Source organism: Macaca fascicularis, chromosome 6 (assembly GCF_037993035.2).
Source record: "Macaca fascicularis isolate 582-1 chromosome 6, T2T-MFA8v1.1".
In the NCBI taxonomy this organism is placed as follows: Eukaryota; Metazoa; Chordata; class Mammalia; order Primates; family Cercopithecidae; genus Macaca; species Macaca fascicularis.
The window spans coordinates 151,266,958-151,285,471 of record NC_088380.1 but is presented as its reverse complement, the minus strand read 5'-3'; the positions used below and the strand labels follow the sequence as shown (position 1 = coordinate 151,285,471).

General features: G+C 35.5%; 1 long non-coding RNA gene across 1 annotated transcript in view; it reads left to right on the top strand.

Annotated features, from left to right (window-relative positions):
* The first annotated feature begins 313 nt into the window (after positions 1-313).
* The window catches only part of LOC135971152 (uncharacterized), a 66,883-nt gene continuing 48,682 nt past the window's right edge, over positions 314-18,514 (top strand). Inside the window, exon 1 of the long non-coding RNA XR_010587229.1 lies at positions 314-396. This is a non-coding gene — a long non-coding RNA (uncharacterized lncRNA). The remainder of the gene's footprint in view (positions 397-18,514) is intronic.

Genomic DNA, 18,514 nt, shown 5'->3' with positions numbered 1-18,514 from the left:
TGCTCAGCTTCTGGGACTCTGGCCAGCGGAAAGCCTCCAGCTACTAGCTCCTTGGAGCTGGTGTCAGTTTTTCAACCATGTTTGGCTCAAGTCAGTGACTGGAAAGGCTCTGATACAAGGGCTGAGCCGTTTCTGCCAACACAGAAATCTTGTAATGGGTAATCTTTGCTCTGAGGCACCTCATTGCACAGCTAGAGAATTTATAAGATCAATATTGTAGTCTGACAGGTCTCCTTTCCCAATTCTGTATTTTCCCCTTTTCTTTCACAGACCTTTCTTCCCAATACATTTTTTTTCACTCTTAACTTTGTCTCCAGGTTTGTTTCCCAGAAGTCTCAACGGACATACATAGAAACAGCTCCTGCAAGGAAGAACAACCTGGAAGAGAAGTATCAGGTATCTAAACCAAAATCCTTAAAAGATTAATTTAAAGGGAAAATTTAACACCCACACAAACAAGACAAAATAATTTTTAAAATACTGGTGAATACTGCCAGAAGTTTAAAAGGTTTATAGAGTAGTGAAAATAAATAGAAAATGCACAAAATGAAATGAATTATAGAAAATGAAGAGTTTCCCAATGTCCTCTCAGGCAGAGTAGAGCTTCTGTCTAGCCAGATCTAAAGCCCACACTAAGGACTCCAGCTGCCGGACTGCCACATTTAACTTGCACACTAGATTTCTTCTATTAAGGGGCATCACCCTTTGACAAAAGCAATACATAAAAGAGATGGACGGAAAACTTTATGCCTCATGGAAAATGGTTTTCTTAACCTTATGTAAATGTGTGTGTATTTGAAATATTCTAATCTAGCCAATGTCACGTTGATGTAATAATCGACGATATTTTCATTTGGGGAAGAGATGCAATGTGATGCTGTTCTATCCTGGATAGAATCCTCTTGGTCAAATGACTTGATACAAAAATCAAAATGTATGTAATGTTAAATATAGTGAGCCACAGAGAATACTTTAAAATCCTATGATATAGGATTATTCCAACTGAGGCTGTTGCTGCTGCATGCTTTGCCCAGAGATGAAGTCCATGGGCACTTTAGCCCCAGCAGGAATTTCTGAGGATTTCTAAGTCTGTGATGGATCTTCGTTAAATATGTTCATCTTCTTTGTGGAAATGTCATGAAAACCAAAAATTTTTAAAGATACCAGTGTCCTCAAACTAAAATTCATTATTTTTTCCTTTATTGAACAACATTGGTTCTATTTATCGTCACTTTCTATGAGACAGAGCAGGCCGAGGTTTTTCATTCAAATGCGGAAACTTGAGACTTCAATACAAGAATCAGCCATAAAGACTGTTATAAAATTTATCATTTGGTGACCGTTTGCTGTGTTCCGGGCACTCTGATAAGTTGCATTAATTAATATAAGGAATCTCAAATAATTCAAATGCCACTGGCATCAAATGATATTTATTATTCGCAATATGAGGCTGAGAAAATACAAAAGTTGTACCATTAGCAAGTTAAAGAAATGAGAATTTGAACCCAAGAGTTAAATTTGAAAGACTTGACTTTTAGAAAGCCTAATAAGGCAACTAAAAATGTTGATGCATTCAATGAGTACCTACAAAAAAGCAGCATGTGCTACGAACTGACTAAAAAGAAATAATGTGTTCCTGTGGGCAGAAATTCTGCCTAACCTCATTTTTAAAAATCATCAACATCAAATGCAATGCTTCGAACTCATTGGCTTCTCAAATATTGGCTCAATATCCACTCTGAAATCAGGTTTGGAACACTAGTATATACTTGAAAGCAGAGATAGAAAAGAAAAAGGCTGTGCATATGATCCTCACACTCTTCTAGAATTTCTAAACATTTCAAAATGGCTAACTGACTATAAAAAAAGAAGAATATAAAAAATGAGTGATATGAGCATGTGAATTTGTCCTGAAGTCACATTTTTGGCTCTGCCCCTTAATAGCTGAGCAAGGTACCTAATTCCTGGGAACCATAGTTTTCAAAAACATAGGTTTTATAATATCCTTATAGAGCCATTGTGAAGAGTAAGTAAAATAACACTTGCAAGGTATTTAAAATACTACATTATCTAACAGAATAAACACCTGATAATTGTAACAATTTTCCTCCCTAGCCTTAGCCATGAGCACATTGTAGCAATGTATGAATAACTTTTATGGCAAACTTATTGTTTTAGTTGTAGTTACACTATTTTGGTCATTGAATTTATTGATCCAAATGGGATGCTGTGATGTAAGCTTGCCAATTAGCAATTATCTTAGCAATTTAATGTTGTGTTTGAACTTTCTGAATCACAGGGGCTGTTTATTTCTTCCTCTTCTGCAAGCAAACTAAATGAAAAAGATAAGGCAATCATCTGAATAAATCTGCAGGTCATTTACTAAATCCAATTCCTCATATTCATAAATGATCACAATCTTTCTTCAAGCACATACAATTTTATATGATTTGAGTGTATAAGAATGCTGTGAAGTAGCATTATACCTGTTTTAACTAGTTACCATTACCCTGTTTTAAACAATGAGAAAACTGCAATTTTAGTAGAGAGGTAAAGTCAATTGCTCAAAGTCTCAAAGTCCCAAAGCTAGTCAGGGTAAGGTTGGTTATTTGGTGTGTATACACTCACTCACACATACATATACACACACACACACACACACACACACACCCCAAAGATCAATAGATCGATCGATCGATCGACCTACCTACCTACCTACCTACCTGCCTACCTACCTACCTATCATCTAATCTTCTCATGTGAATTGCTTATTTGATGTTTGTGCTTATTTTTTATGGGGTATTCAACTTTTAATTACTAATTTGTAAAAGCTGTTCATATGTTAGTAGCATTGAATGCATTAATTCTTTAAGACACTGGTGCATATGCCTTTTCTTGTTTGTCTATTTTTCTATATAAAAGGTTTAAACTTTTATGAGGTGAGATAGATATTTTTCATTATATTTTCTAGCTTGGGTGAAATACTTAGGAAGTCCTGCTTTATCCCAAGAGAACAGCAATAATTTCCTAACATTATTTCTAATTCGTCTGGAACAAAACCCAAAACAACCTCCTTAGATCTCATCAATATTGGAATAAATATGTTTGGGTTGGTGGGTTACGGGTAATTTTTCACTTTCTTCCTCAGATTTTTAGTCCTTAAATACACTAGGACTCTTCCTAGCCCTTTAAACCCATCTAGGTCATGTGTCCATCCCTGGCCTAATTACAATGGCCCTGGGACACTTGGTCTTAAGAGAATTGGGACCCATCCCTGAAGTGCAGAGTGCAATCAATCTCACCCAACTACGTTGCTGCAAGCAGGGTACACTTCTTAATGGCGAAACGAATTGCTGTTTGGGAGGAAAATGAGGAATGCTGGTGATCTAATAACAAATGCCCTCTACAACCTGTACAAGTCTAACTTCAGAGTAGAGAGGGGTAGGAAAAGGGTAAATGCTAAAATAAAATGAGACGTAAACATTAATGAAGTTGTTTTCATCTCTCATCCAATCAGTGTCTTCCCAGAGTAGAAAGAGTTGTTATTTCTGGAGTACAAATTCTAAGGTATCATATCCAGCATCCCTGGCTTTGCTACAGACTGAACATGTTAACTATGTGGTCCTCAGAAGTGCCATTCATCTGCTTAATTAGCCCTAAAGGAAGCACTTGTTTCAAATTAGGAGCAACAGCATTTCTGAAAAGGACATAATAGCATTAACAATGGTAACTTGTTTAAGTAATAGAGCTTTTAAAGCTGATTTTTTTAATGAGACTGACTGAACCCAGAATTATTTTCATTCACTTGGCTTTGCAGACTTCACAAGCATCCAGATCTTTACCACCACAAAGCACAGCTACCATCCTCATCATCTAGGAGGAAATTAATTGTGCAGCAATTTGTTGACTACTAGTGGAACAGGAAAGTTGTGATAGTATTGCAATCTTAACTGTGATACTAATACATAACCATTTGAATTTTCTGCCCTGTAGTTTACACAAACTAGTTTCTATAAAAGATATTTCAACACCAGTACTCATGTATGTTTGAAGAAAATAATTGAGGTAGAGTAGGGGAGATGTAGAGAATTAGATAAAGAGAATAAGTTTGTTGACTTTAAGGACAGAATGTGTAATATTTTACTACCTGAATTATTCAAGTTAAGTTGGTAATATCTCTTCCTTAACAGTTAGCAGTCTTGATTCAACAGGTGGAACTGTAAATAGATTTGCTTCACCCTTTTAGTTTTCATGATTGTTACTCTGATTTTCTGCAAATAAGCTTAGTCTCATCTTCATACTTCAGGCTGATTTCTTTACCTGAACTTATTTATCTTCGTTCCTTTATTCCCAGGTTCTTCAAACACTTTTGAGGGAAATATGTAAATTATTTACAAATAACTGCATACATATAGTAGACACTGTACATATGTAGAGCCTGCTATCTGGATGCTGTTTTTATTTTCAACCACATTTTATTTGAAGAACCAATGTTCCCTAAATCATACTCTCTATAATGTTGTCAATCATAGATGTTGGATCAATCGTCAAACAAACAAACAAAAATAATCCACACAAGACGCTGGAAGTTAATTAGTATCTCGGACCCCCGACAAAGAGATTAGTCCAAGGATGAGTTGACATATGCAAAAGTGCTAAAACTCTAGTCTCTCTTTTGGATCAAGAGCTATAATCGTATGGGCTTCTGGTGGCTCTTTCCCACAACATAGAAAGATATGACCAGAGAATTGAAGTAAATAAAGCCGATAACCCAAAGAAGGAAACAGAGCTGATTGACAGCAAAAGAGAGAAACAACCCAAACCTCATTTTTTAACTCTTAGATTTAGCAGGGCCCACAGGCAACTATACTCTTGGATCCTCAATATTCATGAGCCAATTATTCTCTTTGTTTTGCTTAAACCACTAGAAGTTAGGTTTCTGTTGCCACAAAGAGACTTATAACCAATACATGTATGAAACTTACCTTCAAAATTATGTTCTAACATTTCATATTAAGCTGCACTTAATTGGTACTTAATAAACATTTGTTGATTTTAAATGAACAGTAGTTATATATTAGAACCAATATGCTACATAGAATGTGGACAGAACTAACCATGAGGATGAGAATATTGGTGATGATGATAGGATGTGACATGAAGGTTTTCAAGGGTAAAAAATTCATTAGCAATGTTAGAAGAGCCTTCCGTTAGAACACAAAGCTATTCTTCAGTCTTTAGCCACAATTTTCTTGTGTTGCAAATATAATTGCAAAAAACTTAGTTGGGTTCATATATGCAAAGCATCATTAACCTTGTGGAGAAATTTTATTTTAATATACTTGTTTAAAGGCATAGGCAGCATACCTAGATGGAGTCATTTTCTTGTGATTTGGCTTAATGATTGATCATTCAAGAAGCCTTCCCTTCCTCAAGTTTTGTCACTACAGAATGCAAAACCATTACTCACTGACTCTTCTCATTAATTAAGAGATTCAAATTAGCACGACCAAATCTCATCACAACTACATAGACCCAGTCTACATCAAATTATATACCTCAGTGTACTCCAGAAACTATTTTAGTGGTTTGAGTCATGTAAAAAGTTTCACAGCAGCATAGAATACTGGAGAGAAAGAATTGTTTAGTAGTTGAAAGCACTGCTCCTATGTTAAGGCTTAGCTTTCATATTTCAGCACCCCTCCCTTGTAATAGCGTCGCCATGAGCAGGTTACCTAGCCTGCCCAAAATTGATCCCCAACCCATAGAATGGGAATGATAATAGAAAACCCCAAAAGAGTTGTTGTGGGGACTAAATAAGAAAATGCTAAAAGGCTTTCTTCCAGGAATACTAAGCTCTTCCTAAATGCCTGAATATATAAATGTGTGCATGTGTTTTTTAATAGACCCCAATATTAGAGCTGTAAAAAATAACGAAAACTGTAAGATCTCTGTTTATTAATGGTAAAACTGAAGCTCAGAGTAAAAAAGAATCTGGCCCAAGGTGGCAGAAGCAGAGCTAGGCCCAAAGCCTTCAAATTCAGTGAGCTCTCCACTGAACTCCCAGGCCTTCTTTTCAGAGCCTGCAGACACAAACCCAAAAGCCAATCACCACCATAAAGGCAAATGGCAGGTTGGAACCTGTCTGGGAAAACCACACACACACACACACACACATCCATTCACACTCACATTTTAATCTTCACTCAGCTAACCTTAAAACGAACTACTCTGCTCAGCTACTCACAGATTTCCCCTGTTTTTCAGATTTCTCTGACATGTAACCATTACCCCTCTGTTTTGTGTTCTGCCTGTAGAATCCTCTCTCTTTCAACCTGTGTGTGGATTAGTGTGTGTGTGCATTATTTCTAGTTGAACTCATGTTCCTGGTTATGCATGTACTGACCATAAGAACACTATGACTAACGTAAGGGTGTGATTAAGTTTCTGGTAGCCTCGCCTTACAAGCCTGATTCAAGTGGGATCCTGAAGGTTTTCCAAAGTGCTTTTCAATGCACTGCTCTTCACCCTGCCTCCATCCTCCACAAAATATGATTCCTGGGTTTGTCACCATAGCAAGAGGCCATGTGGGATACGGGAGATACAGGTCATAGGGCCCTGCTTTCATGGTTGGAGCACCATTATCCAACTTGCAGGAAGTAGGGCAACAGCTCCAAGAGGAACTCAGTTCACTTCACAAATTTGATGTTCATTTTTAAAAATTGGCTTTTTGGTGGCAAACATTTTTTTTCTTGAAAAAATCACTTATCTCAGCCTGGAAAAAGCCTTTTCAATTTCTTTAAAATGTTCTGTAATGAGGAGGCAACTTGCTTTTTCTTTTTTCATTCCAAAGCAATTGGCTTTGATTCACTTTTGGTTTTTTATATCGTACTTAAAAAGCCCTAGCTCCTGAATCAATAATACAGGACTGCATTTTCTGTCCTAAACAATTATTTACAGAGAGTGGGAACACTTGTAATTTAACATGCCACTTAGGCAGTACAGGAGTTGAGCTGCTTGCCTTTTAACTCAATAGAATGGGGATAAAAGAAGCCATCATGGACAAGAAAAAGAAATCAGACCATAAGGTACCAGTATTCTAAACATCATCACTTTAGGAACCAGAAGAAACTTCTAGGTTCAGAGTAATTGGAGAGAAAACAATATTACAAGGTTAGGTTTACTGATGGCGAGAATGTCAAATTGTACAGGTGCTGAGCCATATTGAAAATGTATCATTATAAATAAATAGAACTATTCTTAGGTTTATTAAAAATGTTATTCTTAAGACAGGGTGTCATTGTGTCACCCATGCTGGAGTACACTGGGTTGATCATAGCTCACTGCAGCCTCAAACTGTTGGGCTCAAACGATCTTCCTGACTCAGCCTCCCAAGTAGCTGGGATTACAGGTGACTCCTGACAATAAACACAACTATAATTTTTGAATTGTTGGCTATCATAACAAATCCACAATGCAGATCATTTTATATGAGTATTCTTCACCACACCATGTAAGTCTCTATCCACTATATTTATTTATGACCAAGGCTCTGATCTGTAGTGAACAAAATTGCCTCAGTGTCTAAAAGTGCTGTAGCAAATGGCTAATGGAGAGGGTTTCAGAAATGTAATAGATATAAAATTACTAAGGCAAGAAAAATGAAAATGCCTATATATGGACCAGACGGTCAATAGACTCTTAATAGCAGATCTATCCTAGATGTGAGTAAAATCTCACAGTATCATACCACAGGCTGGAAAATAGACTTCATCTCAGAAGCCACTTCTAATGTACGGTTTTAGCTTTCTTGGAGTGATATGTTGAAAGGAATTCTGAGGCTGCTCGTATGCTTGATATAATCCTTTAATAATTTCTATCATTGGTGTAGAAAGGGAAGGAGGTATGGTGACACATAAGCACTTTTACTCTTGTTCTGAGTAACTTCTTTAAATCCTCCTTTACTAGCTAGAACTAAGCTTTTATGCAATAAAGATTTGTTTAATGAATGTATTAATAAGGTTGCCACCTTATTATTGTTTTCCTTCTAGAATGCCATATCCCAATTCTCCTTTGAGTCCCTTACTTATTTCAAGATGCAGAATAAGCAGATTAGATATTTTAAAACACAGGGAGTATTCAATTTGATGACTGCCTGGCAAACTCCTTCACTGCATTCAAATCTTTGCTCAAATATCATCTTACATTGAGGTCTAACTGTCTTCTCTATTTCAAACTGCACTCATTCAATCTACTTTTTAAAATCTTTTCCCCTCATCTTCTACAATAACATCTTTATTAAGATCGTTTATCATTGCCAGTCCCCTCAGCCCCCAGATGAAATGTAAAGTCTACTACCGTAAGAATTTTTGTTTTCATCAGACTTTTCTGTTTCATCAGAAAAGTCGTAGTAGGCACTCGACAAGCATTTGTTCAATGAGTAACTTTTCACAGGTAACTTTTTCTGCCCAACTAATTTGTTAGCATTATGAAATTAAAGGCTGAATTATATTTCTTTTGCATTTTTCCAGGACATATAACAAGGCAGTGGGAATAGGCAATTAACGAAACATTACTAATTGATTTTACTTGACTTAACATTTATAAACGATTTATCACACTACGCACTGCTACTGCAGCGGTAGGAAATATTTTGCATCACTTAATGTGTACTAGGCACCTTGCCAAATGATTTACATACATTATCTCATTTAATCCTCACAAAAATTCTATTAAACAGTTACTTTCATTATCCTCATTCCACAAATGATGACAATCAAGTTTAAGGGGCTACATTATTTTTCCCAAGTAACGATTCTTGGGTTGTATTGATGATACTTGACTACAGAACTCCAGCCTTTAACCTGCATTCAGAGAAAGCATGGATTTGGGAGCTAGTGTAAACTACCTACCAGGTTGGAAGAAACTTTCTGATTCTGAATCTGCCTGATGCTGGGTGATCCACTTTCTTTATCTCCTGCCTTTTTTTTTTTTCTGTCTGACATTGACAGATCATTTCTGCCCAGGCTAAGAAAACTGACCAAAAAAATAACTTATCTGCAAAGCACTTGGGTTGCCTAAAGAGAGCCCTCTGTAGATGTCAAAGGTACTTAAAGGAAAATATTAGTTTGGGCTGCTAACCAGTTGTTGTAGGGAGGCTGGATTACAGCTATCAGAAAAACTCTTAAAAAGTCACAAACCGGCTGGGAGCAGTGGCTCATGCCTATAAACCCAGAACCTTTGGAGGCAGAGGCAAGAAGATCACTCGAGTTCAGTAGTTCAAGACCAGCCTAGGCAACATAGCAAGACCTCGTCTCTACAAAAATAAATAAATAATAAAAAAATAAAATAAATAAAAGAAAAAATTAGCTGGGTGTGGTAGCATGCATCTATAGTCCCAGCTACTTGGGAGCCTGAGGTGGGAGGATCCCTTGAGCCTGGGAGTTTGAGGCTGCAGTGAGCTGCAATTGTGCCACTGTACTCCAGCCTGAGTGACAGAGCAAGACTCCATGTCTAAAATATTAAATAAATACGCATATACATCAAAAGTCACAAACTAAAGCTCAGTGGGAAACACCCAGTTCAAAGTGGAAGGAGCCAGAGTACAAGAGTGGTACAGCCAGTCCTTTCTGAAAGATGGCAGCCATGGGGCCAAGCAGGAGGACACTGGATACACCCACTTAGCTGAATGGGCTACAAACAGAGCCAATATTTCTGAAGCCAGTTTTTCTGAACTTGTGTTATTGAGATAGCAAAGATACCCTTAAATATGCTCTATAGATATTAAATAGACAATAACTATTATTCTAATATCTATTGTCAGCTAACAAGCATTAACTTCCAAAGCAGAAAATTAATTAACATATTCATGAATTAGAGCCCTGTTTATCTTTCTATCACCCAGAAGCGACTGAGCAAACTTTTCTTAGTTAAATCTTACATTTACTTAAGGCCTGTTTCACTGCAAAGAACAGAGGTTCACTCAGAATTGCTTTATGAAAAGAGGTATGTTGTAAGGAATCAGACGTCTGCAAAGACCACCATATAGAAACCATCATCCAGTAAAACATTACTGTAAGAGGAAAGCTGTCAGAACCCAAAGGAAGTTAGGGCTGGGTCTCACACACGCTTGTCTATTCTGACTCTCTCTGCACATTTGCTACCTTTTCTTCTAATAACCAACTTCCACCCCTTAATTTTGATATTTCGTATTATTTCCATTGTTTTCTTCCAAAACTCCCAATAGAATATTGGATCTCTTCCTCCGATCACATATATTTCTTAATCTATCTTTCACATTTTTTCATGATTTATGGGTTGCTTTCTGGGTAATTGACTCAGCCTTATCTTTTAGCTTTTTAATGTCTTTTCACCTGTACCTAATCTGCTGCTTATCCCTTCCACTGAGTTTTTAATATCAGTCTCTATATGTTTTTCATTTTTAGAAAACCTTTTTTGCTCTTTTACAAACTAGCTTAAGCTTGTATAGCATTCTGTTATTTCACTGGGGTTTCTATTCATTCTGCAATAATTTTCTTTCTTTTAACATACTGTTTTGTTAGATTCCCATTCCTCCAGATTGTTCTATTATCTCAGATTCCCAGGATGATAATCTTCTTATTTGAAAAATAAATAGGACTTTCCATCATAGTGAATTATTCCCTGTGTGGTTTGTAAGTGTTTATGGTGTTTTGATATCTGACAGAATTTTTTATCTGTGGTAGCTCTGTGCATTCTGAGTTATCAAAGTATTCCTCAAGAGTAGTTTGAGATTTGCTTCTTCAAGTTGGTAGTTTTATTGTGATAGGTTTTATGTTAATTTCTTGGCTTACGAACTCTATATTTAATGGATGCTGAACTTTGTGTCAAAGTCTGAATTTCTTAAGTGTGATAGTTGTTTATAACAAAAAGTAGTTCCATTTTTTTTTTTTCTAAACATGCCCCTCATGGCCATGTTTCCTTCTTCTCTTTATAGTATGGACCTTCTTATTCTTTTCCTGCACCCAGCTGCTTCAGTTTTCAGTTACCTATCTTCAATTTTTCAAAACTGGCGTGTAACTGAACCACTTAATCTTCGAGCCAGATAATACCAGTAACATGTAGAAGGGTACAACTGCTAAAAGTTTAGCCAAATACTTATTACTCACAGATTATATGCCAGACACTTAGCTAGATGCTTAGGGTGATCAACTGTCTTGGTCCATCTGGCACTGAAGGATTTCTGAGGTTATGAGAATTTCAGTACAACTAGGATAGTCCTAGGCAAACTAGAACATTTGGTCGATACGCTGGAAATAGTGATAAACAGGACAGTCTCATGGAGTTTCATGAAGCCTACAGCCTTCCTGAGAACACGGACCTTAAACATGAAATTACAATTGAGATGAATGTAATAAAAACCTATATATGGTAAGTAAGAAACATACTACAAAAATATTTTTGGGAGGGCTCTGACAAATCAGAGAAGTCCCTCTCCCTTTAAGAATTGAAGTATAAGCAATGAATTTTAAAGCTATGGTTTAAATACCTAATATATGCCTGAAACTATCAATTTTTAAAACATGATTTAAATACCTAATATATGCCTGAAACTATCCTAGAAACTAAGGGATGATACTCAACAATGATGATAAGATCGCTTCCCTCAGAGGGATTATGATATAGATGGATAAAAAAAGTAATAATCGTATGAGAAAATAAAAGGCTAAGTAATTTCAGAAAGTGGTATTATGAGGTCAGTTAAGAGACTAACCGGTGGTGGAATGGTATTAGAATTTGAACTGAGATCAGAATGATGTATAGGAGCTAACGAAGTGAAGATGTGGGGTAAGAGCATTTTTGTAAAGGTAAGACCTTTGGCAGCTATGAGGCCGAAATGGGTTTTAACACATTCAAACAACACTCCCCGCTTGCTTCCTACATTCCAGCTGTGTTAAACTGTATTTCCTCAAACAGAACCACCAATTTCTTGCCTGCCTGAGAAATGTGCTGTTCTCTTTTCTTTCACCATCCCCCTTTATCCCCAACTAGGGACAATTCCTTTACCTCATTTATACATGCTGTTGAAATTCACATCTTCAAAGAAACCTTCTATGGCTAGTATGTGTAAAATACCACCCACCTCCAAGGAACTGTTTAACCTAATCCTGTATTGCCCAGTACGATAGCCAGTAGTCATAGGTATCTATTTGCACTTAAATTAACTATAATTAAAATTAAGAGTCCAATTCTTCAGTAACACCATCCACATTTCAAATCCTCAATAGTCACATGTGACTATTATATTGGATAACACAGAATATTTCAACCATTGCAGAAAGTTTTATCGGGCAGTGCCTCTCTAACTTGTTTTATCCCCTGCTGAGCCCTTGTCATCACCAGGTTTTATTTGTTTACTCATTTATTTTATTCTCCTCTAAAATCTATCAAGGAGAGAGACTTAGTATTACCTTTTTTCATTTATGTATTCCAAGTGGTTAGAAGAGCACCTGACACTAATTATAAGCTAATTTGCTGAATTAATTTTTTAAAAAGGCTTGTATGACTAGAAGACATAAGATAGTAGAGGGATCATCCCTGTTGTCTAGGGTCTTGTCCATCAGAATTTTCATTTTTGAAAAGTTTTTGAGTTAAACTATTTTAAATGTTCAAATATACAAGTCCATTGTGTTGGTCAATAAATCGACACTTTAAAATAATGTCATTTTAACCATTCTGGCATCCCCTTTCACTCCCAGAAGTGTCCTGGTATGCCCAATACAGTATATTATTCTAGCTAAGCGAAAATGCATTATGAGACAAGAGCTAATAGGAGTATGAGTTTTACCTGGCATATACCATGTGAGTCATATTTATTTGGCTAAACTTTCAGCAGCTATACTCTTCTACTCATGACTGGTGTTAATGTTAACTGGCTCAAAGATTACATGGTTCAGTTAGAGATTAGTATTAAACACTTGAAAGTACGTAACTAAAGATACAAGCAGCAAGATAACTAAAGAGTGAAGCAGCCAGGGATAGGAAAACACTAAGGAAGTCCACAATATAGAGAAAGGGAGACCACATGGCCATTAGGACCATGTTAAGAAAACTATGGAACTACTTTTGGTTATAAACAACCATCACATTTTTGAAATTTGGACTTATACTAAGTTCAGAATCCATTACAGTTAGAGTCCATAAGCAAAGAAATTAACATAAAATCCATCTTAGTAAAACTACTATCTGCAGCAACTTGAATAAGCTAATCTCAAGTTACTCTTTAGCAATACCTTAATAGTTCAGAATGCACAGAGATACCACAGACCAAAAAAGAATGCATATTTTATTCTAATTAGAACTGAAAGCTATTGGAGGTTCAATATAGGATAAGATTTACCTGATTTTAAAGTTGAGATGAAGCCCAGGCACAATATAAAACTTATTGGGAAGAATAGATTTCCCAATAATTGGCTGTGGTATACATAGTCTCAGACAAAAGAGAGGTAGATGGGTCACAGTAGTAAATAATAATAATAACAATAATAATGTGGCAAAACATAAAACTCAATCAGTAGGCAGGGACCAACTCATGGGGGCTTTGAAGAGCATGTATAATAGTTGGGACTTTAGCATAGGGGGAAGCTAGAGAAGCAGTTTAAGCTGAGGGGCAACATCACTGGTTTCACCTTTCAGAGAAATTGCTTTGGAGGCCGTGAAGAGAACGAAAGAAGGGGAGATAATAATGGTGGGCTGTTAAAGCACATAGATGGTCCTTAGGCAGCCCAGAAGAGCAGATACTATCGTAACCTAATGCTACGGCAGCAAGATGGAGAACTATGGGTGGGTTAGAGAGGTATTTTGAAGTTATAACTTACAAGTCTGAGTAACTATTTATGGGCTATAATAACCATATATTTTGACTTGAATGATTGCATGGATGTTGGTATAATTTACTCAAACAAGTAGCTCAAAAGGGGTAAATTGGTTGAAGAAGATAAAGAGTTCAGTCAACTTCTAGTCTAGGCACCTGCAACACACCTAAGTTGAAATGTCCAATTGATTATTAGATACAAAGGCTGAGAGAAAGGAAAAAAAAAATTTGCACATTTGCAGCTCCAGGCATACAGCTGTTAAAATAAACAATAGGAACATCTGAAGTCACCTTCTCCCTAAGGGATGGTGTAACTCCCAAAATAACATTTTTAGAAATATAAAAGATCTTAGAGGTCATTTAGTCCAACTCTCCTATTTCTCAAATGAATAAACTATTTATCTAGAGAGGGAAAGTGATTTGTTTAGGACCACTTAGACAGTAAGCTGCAGAGAGAGAGTATGTCAAAACTCATCTCTCCAAATACAGTCCAGCATTTTTATACTATGCTGTGTATCTAATTATATATCGGAATTAGCACTCCATAAAATAAATTTACATCTTAGCTTACTTTATAAGTATATGTAAAAAATCTCTGACTTCCAAAAGATCACATTACACCTATAAATTGGTACAAGAATACTGTGTGATTATGATTAATTATAATCTATAAAAGTTCTAGTTATTGTTATGTTATTAATTAGTTTAATGAAGCATTAATATAAATTGAAAATATGATACAAGTAAGGTTTTAATTTTAGAAATCAATATCTCATTAAGAAGTTATTGCTGTATCTATACACATCACTAGATTAATCTCCCAGTGTAAAAGAAGCAACACCCCAAATAGCAGAAAGTACTTAGATTCATGAAGCATTTTTATTTTTAATGTATTTAAAATAAATATATTTTAGTTCTGTAGAAAATATATAATGGCTCTGATTATATCTCAGCCTTAAGTTCTAGCAAGTCTTGTATACAATCCCTTTCATTCTTAATCTTTGTGATATTGAAAATGTTTGAGCCATTTAATAATTATAGTTTAGTACAACACACACACACATCAAAATATGTTTTTTAAATGGTTATTATTTTCTGTGAGTTAGCCCATAATTATTATCAATAAGTGAATATGCTGTTTTGTTTTCTTCTAAGCTATGGAAAAGGTCAGAATTAATGTCCAGTGTCAGAAACTTTAAAAATTAAATCAGGAAAGGAGCATAGGAATCATGAAGAGACCCTTGTCATGTCTCCAACCTCATCACCCACATGTCTCTTGATCTCTTCACATTCTAGTTACATTGATCTTCTTCATGTTTCTTGAGCATGGCAAAATTACTCTCTTCCACCACCATTCACCCTGCCTGGTAGGATGTCTCCTCAGATCTTTCCATGGCTAAACCATTTTTATCATTCAGGCATTGACTCAAATTTCACCTTCTCAGAAGTAATCTCTACCCACCCTACCTAAGGTAAATTTCCCCCACCCCTAGTTATTCTCTAAACCAATTTTCTATTCTATTTATTTTTACAGTAGCTATCACCTTCTGTCAATTATATATTTGTTTGCATATTTTCCCTTGCTTTTCCGACTAGAATGCGAAATTGAATGGAGCAAAGATCTTGTCTGTCTTGTTCACAGTTGTATCTACAGTGATTAGTTTCAGCACTTCATACATAGCAAGACTCCATAAACGTTTTTCAATAAGTGAATCTAATATATCTTCTTCAAATTTGGGAGTCTGTGGCCCACTAACCAATAATAGTGCTGAGGCAAAAGCCCTAATTTTCTAATTTAAAGTCAAGAGCTCTTTTTATCACACATATTACCTCTATCCCATTTCTAACAGTTATTCTAAGGACATTTAAATATTTCTGAAAGTGGATAAATAATAATAATGTGATGGATGACATTTATTGAATGCCAATTAAGCTCCACTTAAGCATTGCATTAAGTGTTTTACCTGCTGTCGCACATTTAATCTTTGTGATAAGTTTATGCCAGTAAATCCTAAATCCTATTACTAGAGTGGGGGGTGGGAGGTGGGGTGGGGAGAGAGACAGAGACTCAGATAGATTTAAGTAAGGTATCCATGTTCACACTGCTTTTTTTTTTTTTTCCTTCAATTCCAAACACTGATACTGTAATTGCTATGTTGAATGAACTTTACATGGTAATTTATTGGGCATTTGGGGTAAAAAGCATGCTCCAAGAATAAAAAACCTGAGGACACATAAATATCACAACAAATCAGGCTGGCTAGATTTATATTATTTGCAAGTCACAATGTGATGACAAGAGTGGCAAGAGTTTTCACTAGGTTATTTCATATTGATCACTAGACCACTGGGCTGCTGGAAAGGTCTATGGCCTGAGGCTTACTGATAGATTGTCCATCACCATAAATTCTCAAGGGCTTAATGGTGAAGTGTCAGCATTTGGGCCCCAAGGATAAAAAGATTAGTAAAACTCACAAGCCCATATTTCACATGTATTTTCTATCCTAAAATAAAGTAACTCCAAATCCTACATTTATCAAATTGATTTTCTGTGTGTTAATGTCAGAATTTACAGATTTCCTTTCAAGGTCCTCAAAAATCTCTAAATGTTATAATAAATAATATACTTACAAATTATTTAATTTAGGGAAAAAGAAAGATTCTCTTTTAATTCTCATTTTCAGGGTTGGACAAAGTTTAAGAAATAGAAATATTCTCCCCATCCAAAACTGAAATGGGAAAGGTGGGAACCCATTGAGTCCTGAGTTATTTGTATTTAGAAGTAACTTGAGGCAATTCAGATTATTAAAAATATTTGGAGACTGATTTCATACTTGAGATTTTTATAATATCTAAAATTAAATAATAGTAATGTATTAATATACAAATAATTTTAATATCTTAACTCCCTCTTTCAAGGAGCTTAAGAATCTTTGACAACATCCCTAAACTTGTATTTACTTCATCCCTAAAGAGAACTGGTTATGGTCTATCTATTAGGAATAGAGTTTTCCATTTAATTATGTGTAGGCAGGACAGCAGTGTGGAAAAAAAAAAAAAAAAAGAGGAGGGCATTAATTACAATCTCCTTGGGCAACATTGTAAGAAAGGTTAGAGCTTGTGATGCTTCAGTTTCCTCACATATAACAACACAGAAGTTGAAATGATGACCTCAAAGGTGACTTTCTTCCTCAGGTGGACTTAACCTTGGACCTAAGGACTGCCTCTTGTCTCACCCCATGCAAGGCCTTTGAATTAAATTCAAAAGGTTATAAAAAGACTGACATATATTTTAAATACATGTGTATGTCCATTACCACATTTTTTTGTTCTGAGTTAAGGGACAATAGTTTTATTCTGCTGGATTCTAAAAAGTGTTTATAACAACTCCACTGCTCTAATCTTAAGAGCCACTGTCTAATTCTATCTATTAGAGGCAGTATCTTATAGTGGCTAAAATAACATATTTTGGAGTCAAACTCTTGGGTTTCCTTTCGACTCTTCAAAATACTAATTTTCTGACCTTGAACAAGTTACATAATTTCTTTTTATTTCAGTTCTCTTGTCAATAAAAATAAAGGACAATTATAAAATATTCTTTGTAAGGTTGCTTTAAAGAATTAAGAAGATATTATATAGGGAAAATGCTTGGCACATAATAAGCACTTGATGCTGTTTCTATTTATGTTTTAAAATAAAATTTCCAATGGTTCAGATCACATGTTTACCTTTCTTATATGTAAGTAGAGAATAACAGAGCTTTTAAGTATTTGTCAAATGAATGAATGATTGAGTCAATGAATGGATAAACTAAGGCTTTTGAGTAAGTAGTTTAATAAATATCTAATCTCAGAGATGAGCCACAATTGTGCTGAATAATGAAGGAGCATTAGAGGAAAACACTGAGGAAAATGCTTGGTCACGTCATCTTCATGTCATTTTCTTTCCCTAGTGCTAGAGCTATCATCCAATCTTCCCGTGCAAATAAACAGCCTGCTTAGAATTATCTTTGTTTTATTTCTTTGCTCTCACAAGTATATTTTTCCCGAAATCACTAACCAAAATGTACTGTCTAGCTAATGATTTTTAAATAGCTTAAACTAATCTCCCCAGTATATACTCTATTTTGAGCCTTTTTTCTTCGATTTTCTTTCAGAATGTTAATTCTAAGTGTTATACAGATACATTAATACTCACAAAAGAAAGTGATAGAAAAAATGTGTGTGTGCACTCTCTGCGTGTGTGTATGTGTGTTATGTTCCTGAGACTAATTGCAGCACTGTTGTTACTATTTCAATTATTAGTAGTAAGTATTTAGCAGACATCTGTTAACACTGGGGTTTTAGGCAGGCTTGTTCTCTAACAGCAGGAGATCTGAAATAATGATCACTGAATATTAAATTCACCTTTGAAATGCATTTTGTACTCAAACATTTTGAGACATTTCTCACACTTCTTAATTATTCCAAACTTGAGACATGGTTTAATATGTTAGAAAGAGTCAAACTCAAAGTGGCTTTAATTCTAGTGCTTGCTCCTCCTCTAATTAACAATTAGAGTTCTGAACAACCCTTAAACTCCCCAGGCCTTGATCTCCTCATGTATAAAATCAATGATGGGAGGAGTTGGCTAGATAATCTCTACATTACAGGTCAAATAATC